We start from the raw sequence: 14,281 nt of genomic DNA on the forward strand, positions 1-14,281 counted from the left end.
TTACAGTGAAGAGCTCCAGTTTGAGTACCAGAAGGACTTCAGTGATAAGATCAGTTTGAAAGAGCAAAACTTCCCCAAGTTGAACAGAGCTCAGCAAAGTCACTTAGTATTCTTACTCACTCTTTTAAAACTGGTATGATTAATAAGCAGCAGTGGGGGGGCAGGGAGGAATGGAGTATCCAAATAACAGCATTATTAAATTTGAAATGATCCTGAGGGGAGAAGGAAAAAAAAAAAAGAGTAAGAGACTAGAAGGTCTGAGAAGTGCAGCACAAGTCTACCAAACACTGAGCCTGGGTGCTCCTGCTCAGCTGGTACCTTTAGCCAATGAAGTATCTATCCTATTTCATACTTTAGATAATACATTGAATAGACATGTCCAAAAAGGCACCGGAGAACTGAGCTGTCAGTGTCACCAGCTGAGAATAAGTAAAATATTTTAAAAAGTTATCTTCACTGGCATTTTCACAAAACAAGAATAGTTGGCTACTCCTATTTTTTGTCAAATGTTTAATACTCCTAGAAGGAGTAGCCTAACCAATGCTGCTCTAAAACCTGTCTGGTGAAGAAATGGCTTTTTTCTGTAACATTACTGAAAAATTCTAACTCTTATTTAAATTATTCAACAAAATAACATTTAAAATTATGAAACCAATTTACATTCCTTCTTTCACCAATGCTGAAGCAGTACGCATTTGCTGCTGAAGTTTCAAAGAAACTAATCCAATAAAAACCAAAGACCAAACAAAACTGAAACTCAAGCTAATCAATAAGCAGGTACAGAATAGAGTACCTTCTTTCTCATAGCTTATTCAACCACCACAGATCAACTACTAGCTCGTTCAGAATTTGAAAAATCTACCATGAGCAAAAGAAACTAAGTAAATGTGTTTTTCTTTTCCAGTCTTCTACTATAAACAATATGCTGAAGGGTGATACCTACTAGTTCTAAATACTAAATACTCTCAAGGGTATTTTTAACATAAATTGTGTTTCTCTTAATAGCTAAGTTTATTTTTCCTTTATTCAATATAAAAGTTAGTTTTAAACACTAATACATTTTAATAAGATTTTTAAAGTAACCTAGCACATCAGAAAGGAATCAAATTATTATCAAAAATTATTTTAATGATGTTTTCCATGGTTTATGAGTTCCAACTTCTAACTGATTTGACAAAGTTAATTATAAAGATGAACCACCTCGTAAACCAGAAACGCAGTCATACATATTAAACATCCCAAAATTCAAACATAGTAAAAAAATATTTTAAATATATAGGTATGCATACAATGTGTGCTCTCAGATAAAAAATTTGAGTATATCTGCATAAAGACTATTTCGCCTATTGTGTATCAGCACAGTAAACATCACTTGCCCAACAGACAGCACTGGGAATGGAAAGTCAGTAAGAACTGCAGAAACCAAGCAAGATTTAAACTGATTGTTTAAATCAAGTTTTCCTGCCCACTACTTTAAAGTCAAAACTATTTAAATCAATTCACCGTCTTTAGCAGCCGCAAATTAAAACACTGTTCAATTATGCATATTCTAAAAATGAAGACAGAGAAGGAATTGACAGGAGACGTGTTGACCACTCATTTAAGAGACAGAAGTATAACAAGGTTAAGTGGCTGGAAGCCAAATATATGGATAAATTCAGGGAAGAAAGAAAGCATACAGATTAGAGTAATTATAACCACTGGAACAGCTTACCAAAGATGACAGTTGATTCCCCACTGCACAAAGTTTTTTATGTTACAACCATCTAGTCACAAAATGTTCCAGTTCCAAAAGACCATGTATGGTTCGTGTAGGACAAGGCGATACTCTACTGATGGCATTATTTAAATTTTATTAGATTATCATAATAGTCTTCTCTGATCTACAAATCAATGAGACTACAACTTGATCCCATGTTGAGATGTTATAAAACATACCATATTTCTTCTCACTTCACTAAGTCCCGCCTCCAGTGAGTGTAACTTCATTCAACTTGTACATTCCTTCTGCTATCTGCTTAAATGTCAACCTGTCCACCACCAAGACTTTGAACATCTGCGGCTAAATTCAGACTTGCTCATCTAGGCAGAAATCCTTAAAAATCTTTGCAACTTACGTATTGGTTAAATGTGGCTTTGTAGCTTTGCTTCTTCTATGGCACTTGCAGCGCTGTCAAGATGCTCTTACAACACAATTCCTGTATTTGACACAGTTGCCAAACCTCAAGCTTCAAAAGAGCTGCAGTCTGGTCGTTCAGCTTTTAAACTGAGAACACTATAATGTCTGACAAACACTGACTGGAATTACTGTTTTAGATCATATCAAATGATTGCCATAGGATGTGTCTCATTTCTGTTCCCTCACATAAAAATTACTAGTACAGATTCTTTGAGATAGATTAGAATTTTTGAGTTTGCTGAATTAGTTTTAACACTGTATAACACGAGGAGAATATTTCCCCTGATTATTTTCATACTTCTAAGACATGACCAGTACAAAAAGACCTCTCAAGCTACCCTTACATTTTTATTTTTGATATCACAGTAATATCCAAGGAGTAAGATGGGACATGGGAGTGACCCTGGTTCACTCTGGGGTCTCCTGAAAGACACTACAGCACCCACAACCAAATGCAGGGGAGCACTCTCACCCCACCTTCCGTGTTCTCCATCAGGCAGAAGCCACCATGGAAAGTCATGCTCTCAGAAAGGCAGCCCTGCTCAGAGGGCTTGCCAGTTAGGTGCTGAACAACCAAGAAAACAACCCTTATGAAAAGCAAGTAGCAATTTTAGCATATATATATATACATATATATATATATGTATATATATATGCTCAGCAATTCAGTGCATTACACAGCAACCGGTGAAGAATGAATTGGATATTGCCCCTACTATGGGAGAAACCCTTAAGGCCATACAGCAGGTGAAAACTGACAAGGCAGCTGGGGTTGATGGAATTCCACTCGAAGTCTGGAAGCGTGGGGGCCAAGCACTCCATGCTAAATTTCACCAGTCTGTGGTGCGCTGTTGGAAACTAGGCGAACTACCATCAGACCTTCCTGACGCAGTCATCATCACTCTGTGTAAGAAGAAAGGAGATAAATCAGACTGTTCAAATTACTAAGGTATCACTCTGCCTTGGCACCCAATAACCTCTGAGCCCCCAACTCCCAGGGGGGCAATCTCAAACCATAACACTCTGCTCTCCATTGCTGGCAAAATCCTGGCAAGAATACTTTTGAACAGACTAATACCTGCTATAGCAGAAGAACTTCTACCTGAAAGCCAGTGTGGTTTCAGAGCCAACAGGAGTACCACAGACATGGTATTTGTTCTCAGACAACTGCAAGAGAAGTGTAGGGAACAGAAGAAAGGACTCTATGTAACCTTTGTTGATCTCACCAAGGCTTTCGATACTGTGAGCAGAAAAGGTCTATGGCAGATTTTGGAACGTTTAGGATTTCCCTCAAGTTCCTTAAAATGATCATCTCACTTCGTGAGGATCAGCACGGCCAAGTCAGATATGGCGATGCACGTTCTGAGCCCTTTCTAATTACCAATGGTGTGCAACAAGGCTGCGTTCTCGCACCAACCCTATTCACAACCTTCTTCAGCATGATGCTCCAAAGGGCCACGGTAGACCTCGATGATCAAGACGGTATCTACATTTGATATTATACCGATGGAAGCCTATTCAACCTAAGGCGACTGAAGGCCCACACTAAGACCTTAAACCATCTTGTCCGGGAGCTGCTTTATGCTGACAACGACGTCCTTGTTGCCCACACAGAAGTAGCTCTGCAGCGCTTAACATCCTGTTTTGTAGACGCTGCTGAGTTTTCTGGGCTGGAAGTCAGCTTAAAGAAGACAGAAATCTTCTATCAACCTGCACCTCAGGAAGTCTTCCATCATTCCCATATCACCATTGGCAAATCAGAGCTCAAATCTGTCCAGTAGTTTAACCACCTAGGTAGCATCATCTCCTCGGATGGTAAAATCGACAGAGAGATAGACAACAGATTAGCAAAGGTATATAGTGCTTTCGGAAAACTCCATAAAAGAGTCTGGCGAAATAAACACTTGAAGAAAAGTACCAAGATCAGTGTTTACAGAGCCATAGTGCTGTCTACTCTCTTATATGGGTCCGAATCATGGGTCATTTACCACCACCATCTGCGACTCCTAGAATGCTTCCATCAACGCTGCCTCCATACAATCCTAAACATCCACTGGTCAGATTATGTGACCAATACATCTGTTCTAGAACAAGCAGCAGTTACGAGTATTGAGGCCATGTTACTGAGAACACAGCTGCGTTGGGCAGAGCACGTCTCCAGGATGAAGGACCACTGTCTCCGTAAGATCTTATGGTGAACTTGCCACCGGCTGCCGCAAGAGAGGAGCCCTGAAGAGGAGATACAAGGACTCCCTGAAACAACATCTCAGCCTTGGCCACATTGATCTTCATCACTGGTCTACTCTGGCCTCCAATTGGGAGGCCTGAAGACACACTATCTATAACGCTGCTGCTTCTTTTGAGAACGCACGCAGGATCACTCTCGAGGAGAAAAGACAACATAGAAAGAATCGTGTCTTGCCGATACCATCCAAGGCATCTTTCTGCTGTGCCTTTTGCAACCGGATTTGTCTATCTCACATTGGCCTCTTTAGCCACCAGCGTGCTTGTAGCAAATGTGGGTAGAGTCCTTCCCAAGTCTTCGTTCGCGAAGCCTAGCCATGATATATATGTAATCTATAAAGGCTTCTTCAGTCAGATGGATTGAAAACACAATTGTACAAGTAGAAACGTTGTTAAGAAAAATCAGAGGTGGGAAGTAAGTTCATAAGAAGAAAGCATCTTTAAAATAATCCAGGAACCAGAAAATGTGTCTGAAAATAAAAATTAAAGAAGCTTTTTAATGACAAAGTTATCAACAGAAGGGTTACAGCAAGAGGAAGAGAACAGCACTCCTTGCCCAAAGAAGGGCAGGGTAGCGCTGCTGGCAAGAGGCAGAAGACAACACAATAGCTAAACACACAGGGATGAGAACTGATGGATGGGAACATGCAACATCAACTGCAGTCAGAATTCATCACAAGAAGAAACTTCAGGTATATTTCAGGCCATGCCCACAAGAGGACTTGGGTACTAAACCACTAAGCTCCTGGTGCTGCCCCTACTGTAGGAAATCATAGCCTGCCTACCGTGGCCTTGCTAGGGCTACCTGCTTCTGCAATACATGGGCTAAGTTAAACACCAAATAACAAAAGCCTCAAGAAGAACCAACAGAAACTGCTATTCCTTCCTTACCACACCAAATCCTGCAGGGCCACTAGTGTTTCTCCCAGGATTTCAGCACTGCAGGTGTCCTCTCACTTATTTTTTAACAAGTACAATGCATGCATCCACGTGTGAGCCAAACATCTGAGACTTTCTCTACTGTCAGCCAACGGAGAGGTTTTATGATGGTGTTTGGACCATGAGAATGATTCTAGTGTCATGATTTTTAGTACACACTTCTGAGGCAAGGGTGAGCTAAGTTCTGCTTTATGGAAAAGGAACATATTTTATTCAAGCTATCCATGAGAACCGACTTAGGCAAATGTCTTGTGATTGCTATGCAGAGTCAAGCCTCCCACCCCTGCCTATCCCACACAGTTCTTCACCAATGCAATGCAAAAGAAATACTGTCTTCCTAAATCCAGCAACAAGTGAAACCTAAAGGAGAGCACATCTCCAGCAAGCACAAAATAAATACAGCTTGGATACTGGCTGGAATGCAAAGCAGAGAAAGTGTACTAAATCTCACTGTATTTTTCAATTTGTGCTATGTTCATATTTAGTTGTTTGATTCTGACTATTGTAAACTTTATCCCAATAAAGTCAGAATCAAAAATTACAAATATATCACCTTCTCAAAATGAAAGGTCCATAATTATTAATATATATTCTTAGATAAATGTCGAAGACATTTTAGCCAAGTGTTGATTTAGCTGAATATAGATCTCAAAAGTTAAAGTCAAAACAGCAACGTTTTCTGAAATAGCAGCCTCCAAATCTGCCTCCTAACTAAACCAACTTTGCATGCTCTCAGTTTCAAAAGGGGAAAACTAACCCAGTTAGCTAATTTTTTCCTTTTAAAATTTTGTAGGGCACCACCTACACAAAAGATTTCCTTGGTTAGATGGAACAAGTGAAAAAATTAAGTCACCTGGTAACTGTTACCAATTTATACAAACTGGAAAGGAATGTTTTTCTCTACTTTTTTTTTTCTTAAGAGAAATCTTTTCATTTCCCATTTGCAATTTTCTTGCAACTGAAAGATTCACTGAAAAAGGAACTGGAAGAGCTCCAACTACTCTCCAACACTTTAAAAGATTTTGAAGTGTCATCAATCACAGCTCTTTACATGCTCTTCTAGAGCACTGCCAACCCATACTTGAAGTCTAACTCAAAACTGTTTCATGCCAGCATTACACACTCAAAATAAAGACAGACTAAAAAAAAAAATTCTATATTATTCTGATTTTAAGTCAAGTCCTGCTCAGATTCCTGTCAAATGGAAATCTACATGGTAGTCACAGTCACTTTCTTTTTTTCTAGAAAAAACTGGCAACTGATACCATTAATCCTAAATATCTCAGTGACTACCTCAGATGATGTGTTATGACATCTGCTATAAAAGGTCTCTTCAGTTTTTAGCAGACCATCTAAAAATGCTGGTACTATGGGGGGGAGGGGGAAGAAACAACATACATGGTAAATAAGTCACAGTTACTCTTTAAAATTCATGTTACAAACTTCTAATACTGCATTATTCCAGTTAACAAATTTCAATCATTTCAACCGAAATGCTTAGTGACTGCTTCTGCAAAGTTTGATTCAAAAGTTTCTGAGAGCACGTCAGTCACTTCTGACAATTGTTGTATTGGGGAAAAAGAAAAAAATGCAGTGGTGTTTTGTTTTTTTTTTAGATTCTCCCTCAGGGATCCACAGACAGAAACCACTGGGAATAGATGGCTGCCTTTACCCATGTCAATGGCAGCCTGCCAAGACTTGACCGAAGTGTTACAAGAATTACAGTTCACCCATGCTCAGGAAGGCTTCCAGAGCTCACTAGTAGCATCTCCAACTCCACTAACAAACCTTAACATATTTCCAGCTGGCCTGAGCTCTCTGCACACACCCCCACATGGTCTGCCAGCATCCCTATGCTTCCCATGCTACCGTCAGAACAGAGATGCATCACTACCACTAGAAAAGCCCTTCTTGGCCAAGCCAAAGAAAAAGAAATTATTTAGGCAGTCAGTGAGAGGATCAGCGTTAGCATGCATAACCTTGTGCTCTTTGCTGCTCTGATCACTGGACACTACCTCACATTAAAAAGGTCACCACTTACCACCTTACAGAGTGGGTATTGAAGTGCTCATCCCAGGTGACGTATGACACAAACAAGACTAGAACTCAGGTCTCCCAACACGATACATCATCTGATTAATTATCCCCTTCAAAGTGCTGATGTCCAAGGTCATGCATTTGATTGTTCTATGTTTAAACAACGAGAACACACTGGCCTTACAGCCAGGCCAGGAACAAAGCTAGGGATTTTTGAGTCCCATCATTACTCTACTATGTAGCAAATACCATGCCAGCCATTAGAAAGAGCACTGCCTCATTCCTGTCCTGGAGGCTGGTTCACAGAGAGGACAAAAGCTTGCTACTGCTAACCAGACATTCCTTAACTCAAGTGGTGCTGGTCTGTGCTGCAACTCCAAAGCCTGTCAACACCAGCACTGCCAGCCAACCACGAAAGGATAAACACCACTGCACACGAGGGCATTGTTTCAAGAAATACAAATAAAATAAAAAAAAAAACTATGAACAAATAAACCACAAATTTTGTTAAAAGCACAGACATTATTAGGATTGCATTCAGAGGGTAAGAAATATCAGCGTTCAACAGCCTTGGCACTTTATTCAGTATCACAGAATCACAGAATATCCTGAGTTGGAAGGAACCCACAAGGATTATTGAGTACCAACTCTTAGCCTTGCAGAGGACCACCCCCGAGAGACACCATGTGCCTGAGAGTATTATCCAAACGCTTCTTGAAGTCTGGCAGCCTTGGTGCTGTGACCACTTCCCTGGGGAGCCTGTTCCAGTGCCCAAACACCCTCTGGGTAAAGAACCTTTTTCTAATATCCAACCTAAACCTCCCCTGACACAACTTCAGGTCATTCCCTCAGGTCCTGTCACTGGTCACCACAGAGAAGAGATCAGTGCCTGCCCCTCCTCTTCCCCTCACAGGGAAGTTGTAGACTGAAACGAGGTCTCCCCTCAGTCTCCTCTTTTCCAGGCTGAACAGATCAAGTGATCTCAGCCACTCCTCATACGGCTTCCCATCAAGGCTCTTCACCATCCTCATTGCCCTCCTTTAGACACTCTCTAGTAGCTTAATATCTTCCTTATATTGTGGCACCCAAAACTGCACACAATATTCAAGGTGAGGCCACACCAGTGCAGAGGAGAGCGAGACAATCCCCTCCCTCGACAAATGCTTTGCCATACGATGCCCCCCCAGGACACGGTTGGCCCTCCTGGCTGCCAGGGCACTGCTAACTGAGATTCAACTTGTCATCGACCAGGATCCCTAGGTCTCCCTTTCCGCAAAACTGCTCTCTAGCATCTCATTCCCCAGTCTGTATGGACATCCAGGGCTGCCCCATCCCATGGACAGAATCCAGCACTTTCCCTTGTTGAACTTCATATGGTTGGTGATTGCCCAGTCCTCTGATTTGTCGAGCTCTCTGCAGTATCACTGAATACGTACCTTTAACAGTCTTTAATCATGGCATCTCCCTTGATCCTGACATACACAGTTTTAGTTCTAATATACCTTAACTTTTGCATTCTTGTGATTTTACCGAACTTTAAAAAAAAGTAATAAAAAAAAATAAGCAAGCCAACACCAGATAAGTCCTACCCTTGTACCTGCAGCTAAAGGGACTCTTCCGACACAGGAGCTGATGTGTACAGATGCTGAGTGGAAGAAGAAACAGACAGTATGAAGCATACAGTCCCTGAATGTATCTCACATCATTTGATATATTCACTCCCAAGTTTTACCAAATATTTCAGCAGAGAAACACTGAGATGGGTCACGATGTCATCCCACCCCAAAAACGCAGAAAATGACAGAAACAGCTATAAGACCAATGCACACCATAATCTGTCTTCTCCAAATCAAAACACATCATTCTGCAGCAAACATAAATGCAAAAAATATTTGTATTTTCATTTTGGTTTAGTCCAAAATCTAGATAATGCTTTCTGATTAATACCAAGAGACTTTACACTGAACTCAAGAAAGTCCACACAAGCTCAGTATTACATACAGCATGGATATATATTTGGCAAAGCCACATTCACTTTCCCTCTTCTTTCTATCTTTCAGTATTATTTTAAGAGTTCTCTGCCACCAAAAGGTAAATACAACTAATTAAAGAATAGTTTACCTTTTCTGTATTACAGTTATTCCTTGGGAGCAAATGAGAGCACAGTCTTGGAATAAACTTCAGATCTACCAGTCACACCAAACTTTGCAGAAGTGTGAGAAAGTTCACGTATTTCAGAGCACCAAATCTAAGCAAACCTTCTGCACAGTAAAAAAGATTCCAAATGCAAACATAGCACCGTTAACACAGGGTTATATATTTATATATATATAAAAAACCAAAAGAGACTGTACAACTAGGCTCAGATCGGTCCAATTTTACCCACTTTTGCAACAGTGTCACAGGGTCTAGTCAACACTAGTCAAGTTTGTCAACATACCTCTATGTCTAGCTATAAACTAACACAATCATTTTGACACTGAATCATCAAATAGAACTCTTGTTGCCTTTTTTTTTTCCTCATTTAGGACTGACAAAAAAAAAAATCATTCAGTTGAAGGAAGAGGACTGTCTAAAGTTCAGTTGTTGAACATAGGGTAAGGTTACACAGAGTTTTTTCCAGCAACGAACAATGTTGAAAGTGTCCTCAGTACTACAGTGCAAAAGCATTTCTCTTTTCTAGCTTAAGCATGCATTTTATTAAAAAAAAAATCTTTTTTACTGTGTAGGAAATGTAATCATTTCATGCATTCATGTTTTGCACTTCCAAGATTCAAAATTTCTCTTACAGACGCAGCAAAGCACTCCCTGCACAAAGGAAAGGAAAAGCTGCACCCTGAGTACTCAATACTTTTCTCTACATCTTACTTTGAAACAGCATGCTCATTAGATGTTTTCCTCTTAGCTGGGGAAAGTGAGCATGCTTGTGTTTGCAGCTCCTCCTCTTTCAAAGACTCACAGCTGCAGCTGTAGTAAACAACCACTAGTGAGGAGCTGAGAAGGTCAAAGTCTGGGTGCTGCATCCATTTCAGCTTTTCTAAACCCAAAATTTCTATTTCAAGAAATTAATTTTTTGTCTCATTTTAGTAGTTTAGTTATGTCAAGGAAAGGCAAAACCACAGTCATCCTCCAACAGAATAAATCAAGATACAATACTTGAAAAGTCACGAGCAAGACCCTTCAGCAAAAGTATTTTCAAAACCCCAGCTTTATTAATATACAAACACCTCAGTCACAGTCGCCTATTTTACCTGATCCAAAGAAGACTTGGTCAAAACCATCCTTGTACTCATGAGACCCATTACACAAAGCAAACACTTAACGAAGGAAGGAGCAAGGAGGTTGACCACTCTGAAAAGTGGTGCCAGCAGCCATGCAAGGCTCACATAGGTGATCCAGCAGCCTGAAGCAAGGAGGCTACAGCACTACAACTTCGTGAACGCTACTGGTAAGCGGACATCATGCACCCAGCCGTAAGAAAAGCCACACACACTTTCCATTATCTGAACAAAAATCAGGCCCAAAATCTGAACAATGGGATACCTGCACCAAATAACACAGACCTTCTGAAACCACACTGTGCAGCAGAGAGCTCTCCAAGCACCTGGGAAAGGCATCACCCATTTCCCCCAAATACATGGTCTGTATTTCTATTTAATTATGGTGGGTACCATCACGCACCACCTTGGTCTACATGAAGAGGAAAACAGTCGGTAGCACAGAGTTCTGCAGCCCAAGCCCTTCACTGACCCCATTCTAGCGTCTCCTGGAGGAAGAAGAGCTGGTTCAGCCCCACCACATTTCTGCCTCCTCTCATCTAAAGTGAAACTCTGCTCATGCACATTCAGATCTGGCTCATCCCAACAGAAACAGCTGGCAGAGGACTCCACAATTAGCCTGTCCTGGAATCTTAAAGTTTATTTTTAAAAGTTGTTACACACAGTCTTCTTGGGCTCTCAAGGGCCTTTCCAGCAAAGATTTTTCTACGAGAAAGCAAAGAAAGGCCTGGAAATACCATCACCAAGTATTGCTGGGGGGAAAAAAACAGAATTAAAAATACCTCGTTTCCCATACCCCCTATTTATATGTCTGATATTGCCTCACTATCAGAAGCAGAAAGCAAACAGTATCTCCCATATCCTAAACTCTAAATGCCCTATGGCATATCTCCTCCTCAAAAAGCCTCTTTTACTCCACAGAAGAGGACAGAAGAGGAAATATAATTTTTTCACAGCCCATTTTAAATTATACTGACTACTCCATGAACTTGGGGGGAGGGAAGGAAAGAGAACAAAAAAGCCAAAAAGAAGCCTAAACCACCTTGTAAAGCTGCCAGTATTCTAATGAAAAGGTCTGATTAAAAAAAAGGTGCTCTTCAGACTATCCCCCCACCCCCCCCCGAGTTCCAGGTACCAGACACAGTAAAAGAAATGGTGGGAAAAAAATACTAAAAGGAAAAAAAAAAGGGAGGAAAATACCACCGCTGTTGTCCTGAAGGCAGTGGGGGCGAGCGGGTGGAGGTGCTGGGCTGGCGAGGGGTGCGCATGGGTGCCACTGAGGGGGTGATGTCATCCCACCAGCCTCCAGCCCGGGCACCTGCCAGCAGCAGCGTAGCAGCGACTGCCAAAGCCTCAGGCAGCACAGGAGGGGAAAAAAACCAAAAAGACATTAAAAAAAAAAAAATCCGCAATGTTTCCTTCACTGTGCGCGGTCGGTTTGCGACGAGAGGTGATACGCCAGCTTGCAGACAGCGGTTTCAAGTTCATTACGTCCCATTAAAAAGACATTCAAAATATTCCCCCTCCCCCAGCCCGAATAATATATTAAAAAAAAAAGTAGACTCGGTTTATGCAACGTTACGTCATTAATAAAATGCTCCTATCGCCCCATCTGTGACCTATTCAGCACAGTTACTAATCCCACAGTGAGAACACTTTGCTGTTCCTGTGCATTTCAGAGTTGTAGACCAACCAGAGAGCAGAAAATGGAGCCCATATGCCAGCGCTATATAAAGCAGCCACACAAAGTTGCCACGAATAATGTACCTGCCGTGGCGAGACAAAAAGGGAAAAGCAAGGGGAAAAAAAGGGGGTGGGGGAAATACCATTTATTTCGTGATGGGTAATTAAAAAAATAAACTGGTTTATTGACTTAGGGAGTGGGGGACTGCCAAGAGCTAGCAGGATTTTACAAGCTCCATATAGACACGACCAAGTGAACTTCTCTTCAGTGCTTCCTACCGAAACTGCTCGTACCTGCTCCCTAAGCGCGTAAAACACCTTATTTCCCAAGCAAACCCGTTTGTGGGAGTGAACACCACGCCAAGATCGGGAAAAAAAAAAAAAAACAAAATAACCCGCTGTCTGGACCGGAGCATCGCACCCCTGCAAACCACGGGGAGGGGAATATAAAATAACCTAGCTGATTGCTCCTATCCGCCTCCCCCAAATTCCACCACCAGCGGTGGTGCAGGATTCTGGGGGAGGCGGATAGGAGCCCAGATCTCGTCCTAGAGGAAATTTCATCCCAGCTTTCAGAGGGCTTCATGGGGTGATGCCGATGCCATGGGATAACACATCTCCCGCAACCGCTCTGGGCACACGCTTTAAATATAAATACCAGCGGTTTGCTCCCCAAGCTCCCGATTTCTGGAAGAGTGGGTATTTGTTTCATAGAAGATAATTATTTTTGTAGAAGGTAATACAGCATTACACTCCTGGTTTTTATTTTTTCCCCCATCGCCCGTTAGAGTCCGATTTTTCCCCCGTAGAGCGTTACACTCCGATTCTTCCCTCCAAAGAGCATTACGCTTTATATTTTTTTGTATTTATTTATATATTAAATGCCCGCCCCCAAATGCGCAGGGGGGCCGCCCGCCCCATCCCCCGAACCCCTCGGGACGGCAGCACAAAGGGCTGGGCGCTCCCAGATCGCTGCTCATCACTCCTCGCTTATCGCTTTTTTTCCCCCGCTTTTTTCACCGTCCCCCCTCCCCCTCTCCCTTTTCCCCCTCCTAAAGCCTCAGCGGGAAAGTTGAGGAAAAGTTCGGGCCAGCCCTTAGCACCCTACCCCGGTGTCGCTGCCGCCGGGGCACCGGGAGGGACGGAGGGAGGAAGGGATGGATGGAGCGGGGGAGGGAGGAAGGGGGGGATGGAGAGAGGGAGGGCACCGCCGTTAACCCCCGGCTCGCCCCGGCGGCGCCGGGGGAAGCAGGGGGGGCGCCCTGCCCCCACTTTTCTTTAGAATTATTTAACTTCGGCATAGGAGCGATTTTTTGTTTGGTTGGTTTTTTAAATAGAAGGCTGACTGGGACAGCAGCAGCAAACCCCACACACATTCGCCGTTTATCCTGGCTAAGAAAGGGAATCGGCACAGACCTGAGCAGAAGCGGCAGAGCAGGAGAAGAAACTGTTCCCTTCCCTGACACAGGGTCCCCGCTCTGTGTGTCTGTCCGCCCGCCCCGCTCTCCCCGGGCTGTGCCCCAGCACTCACAGCCCGCACCGGCGGCCGTTCCCAGGAAATGAATGGGGGCAGCCAGGGGAGCCGCGGCGCTCGCTCGCCGCCGACTTACCCGTGTCACATGATGAGCCCGGGCAGGGTGGGCCGGGCGTGGAGGCTCCCGGCGCCGCCTGGCAGCGCCTCGCACTGGGCCCGCCGCGCCGCCCCGCGGGCCGCTCAGACAAAGGGTCCGAACCGGTGTCCCCGTCCCCCTCCCCAGCTCCCGGCCCCTGCTCCGGCCGCGGCGGGCGCCGGTGGCGTCGCTGGCATGCGGCGCGTCCCCGCCCCCACCGGCAGCCGGGCGGAGGGAGGGGAGGGAGGGAGGGGCCGCGCCCCCGCCCCGCGGCCGCCCCGGTGCGCCGCCCGCCCCGCCCCGGGGGGTGG

General features: G+C 43.5%; 1 protein-coding gene across 6 annotated transcripts in view; it reads right to left on the reverse strand.

Annotated features, from left to right (window-relative positions):
- KLF12 (Kruppel like factor 12) overlaps nucleotides 1-14,040 on the reverse strand; it is a 246,936-nt gene extending 232,896 nt beyond the window's left edge. For 3 of the 6 annotated variants that reach the window (XM_027674543.1, XM_027674538.1, XM_027674544.1), the window contains exon 1: nucleotides 13,971-14,040. The gene's annotated coding sequence lies outside the window, so the exon portion shown is untranslated. Of the gene's footprint in view, nucleotides 1-8,835; nucleotides 8,889-13,776; nucleotides 13,948-13,970 lie in introns of those variants that run through there. The other 3 variants (XM_027674540.1, XM_027674542.1, XM_027674539.1) reach the window with 3 other exon arrangements.
- Between the last annotated feature and the right edge of the window lie 241 nt (nucleotides 14,041-14,281).

The sequence above is a fragment of the Neopelma chrysocephalum genome, unplaced genomic scaffold (genome assembly GCF_003984885.1).
Source record: "Neopelma chrysocephalum unplaced genomic scaffold, ASM398488v2 Primary Assembly neopelma1_25, whole genome shotgun sequence".
NCBI lineage: Eukaryota > Metazoa > Chordata > Aves > Passeriformes > Pipridae > Neopelma > Neopelma chrysocephalum.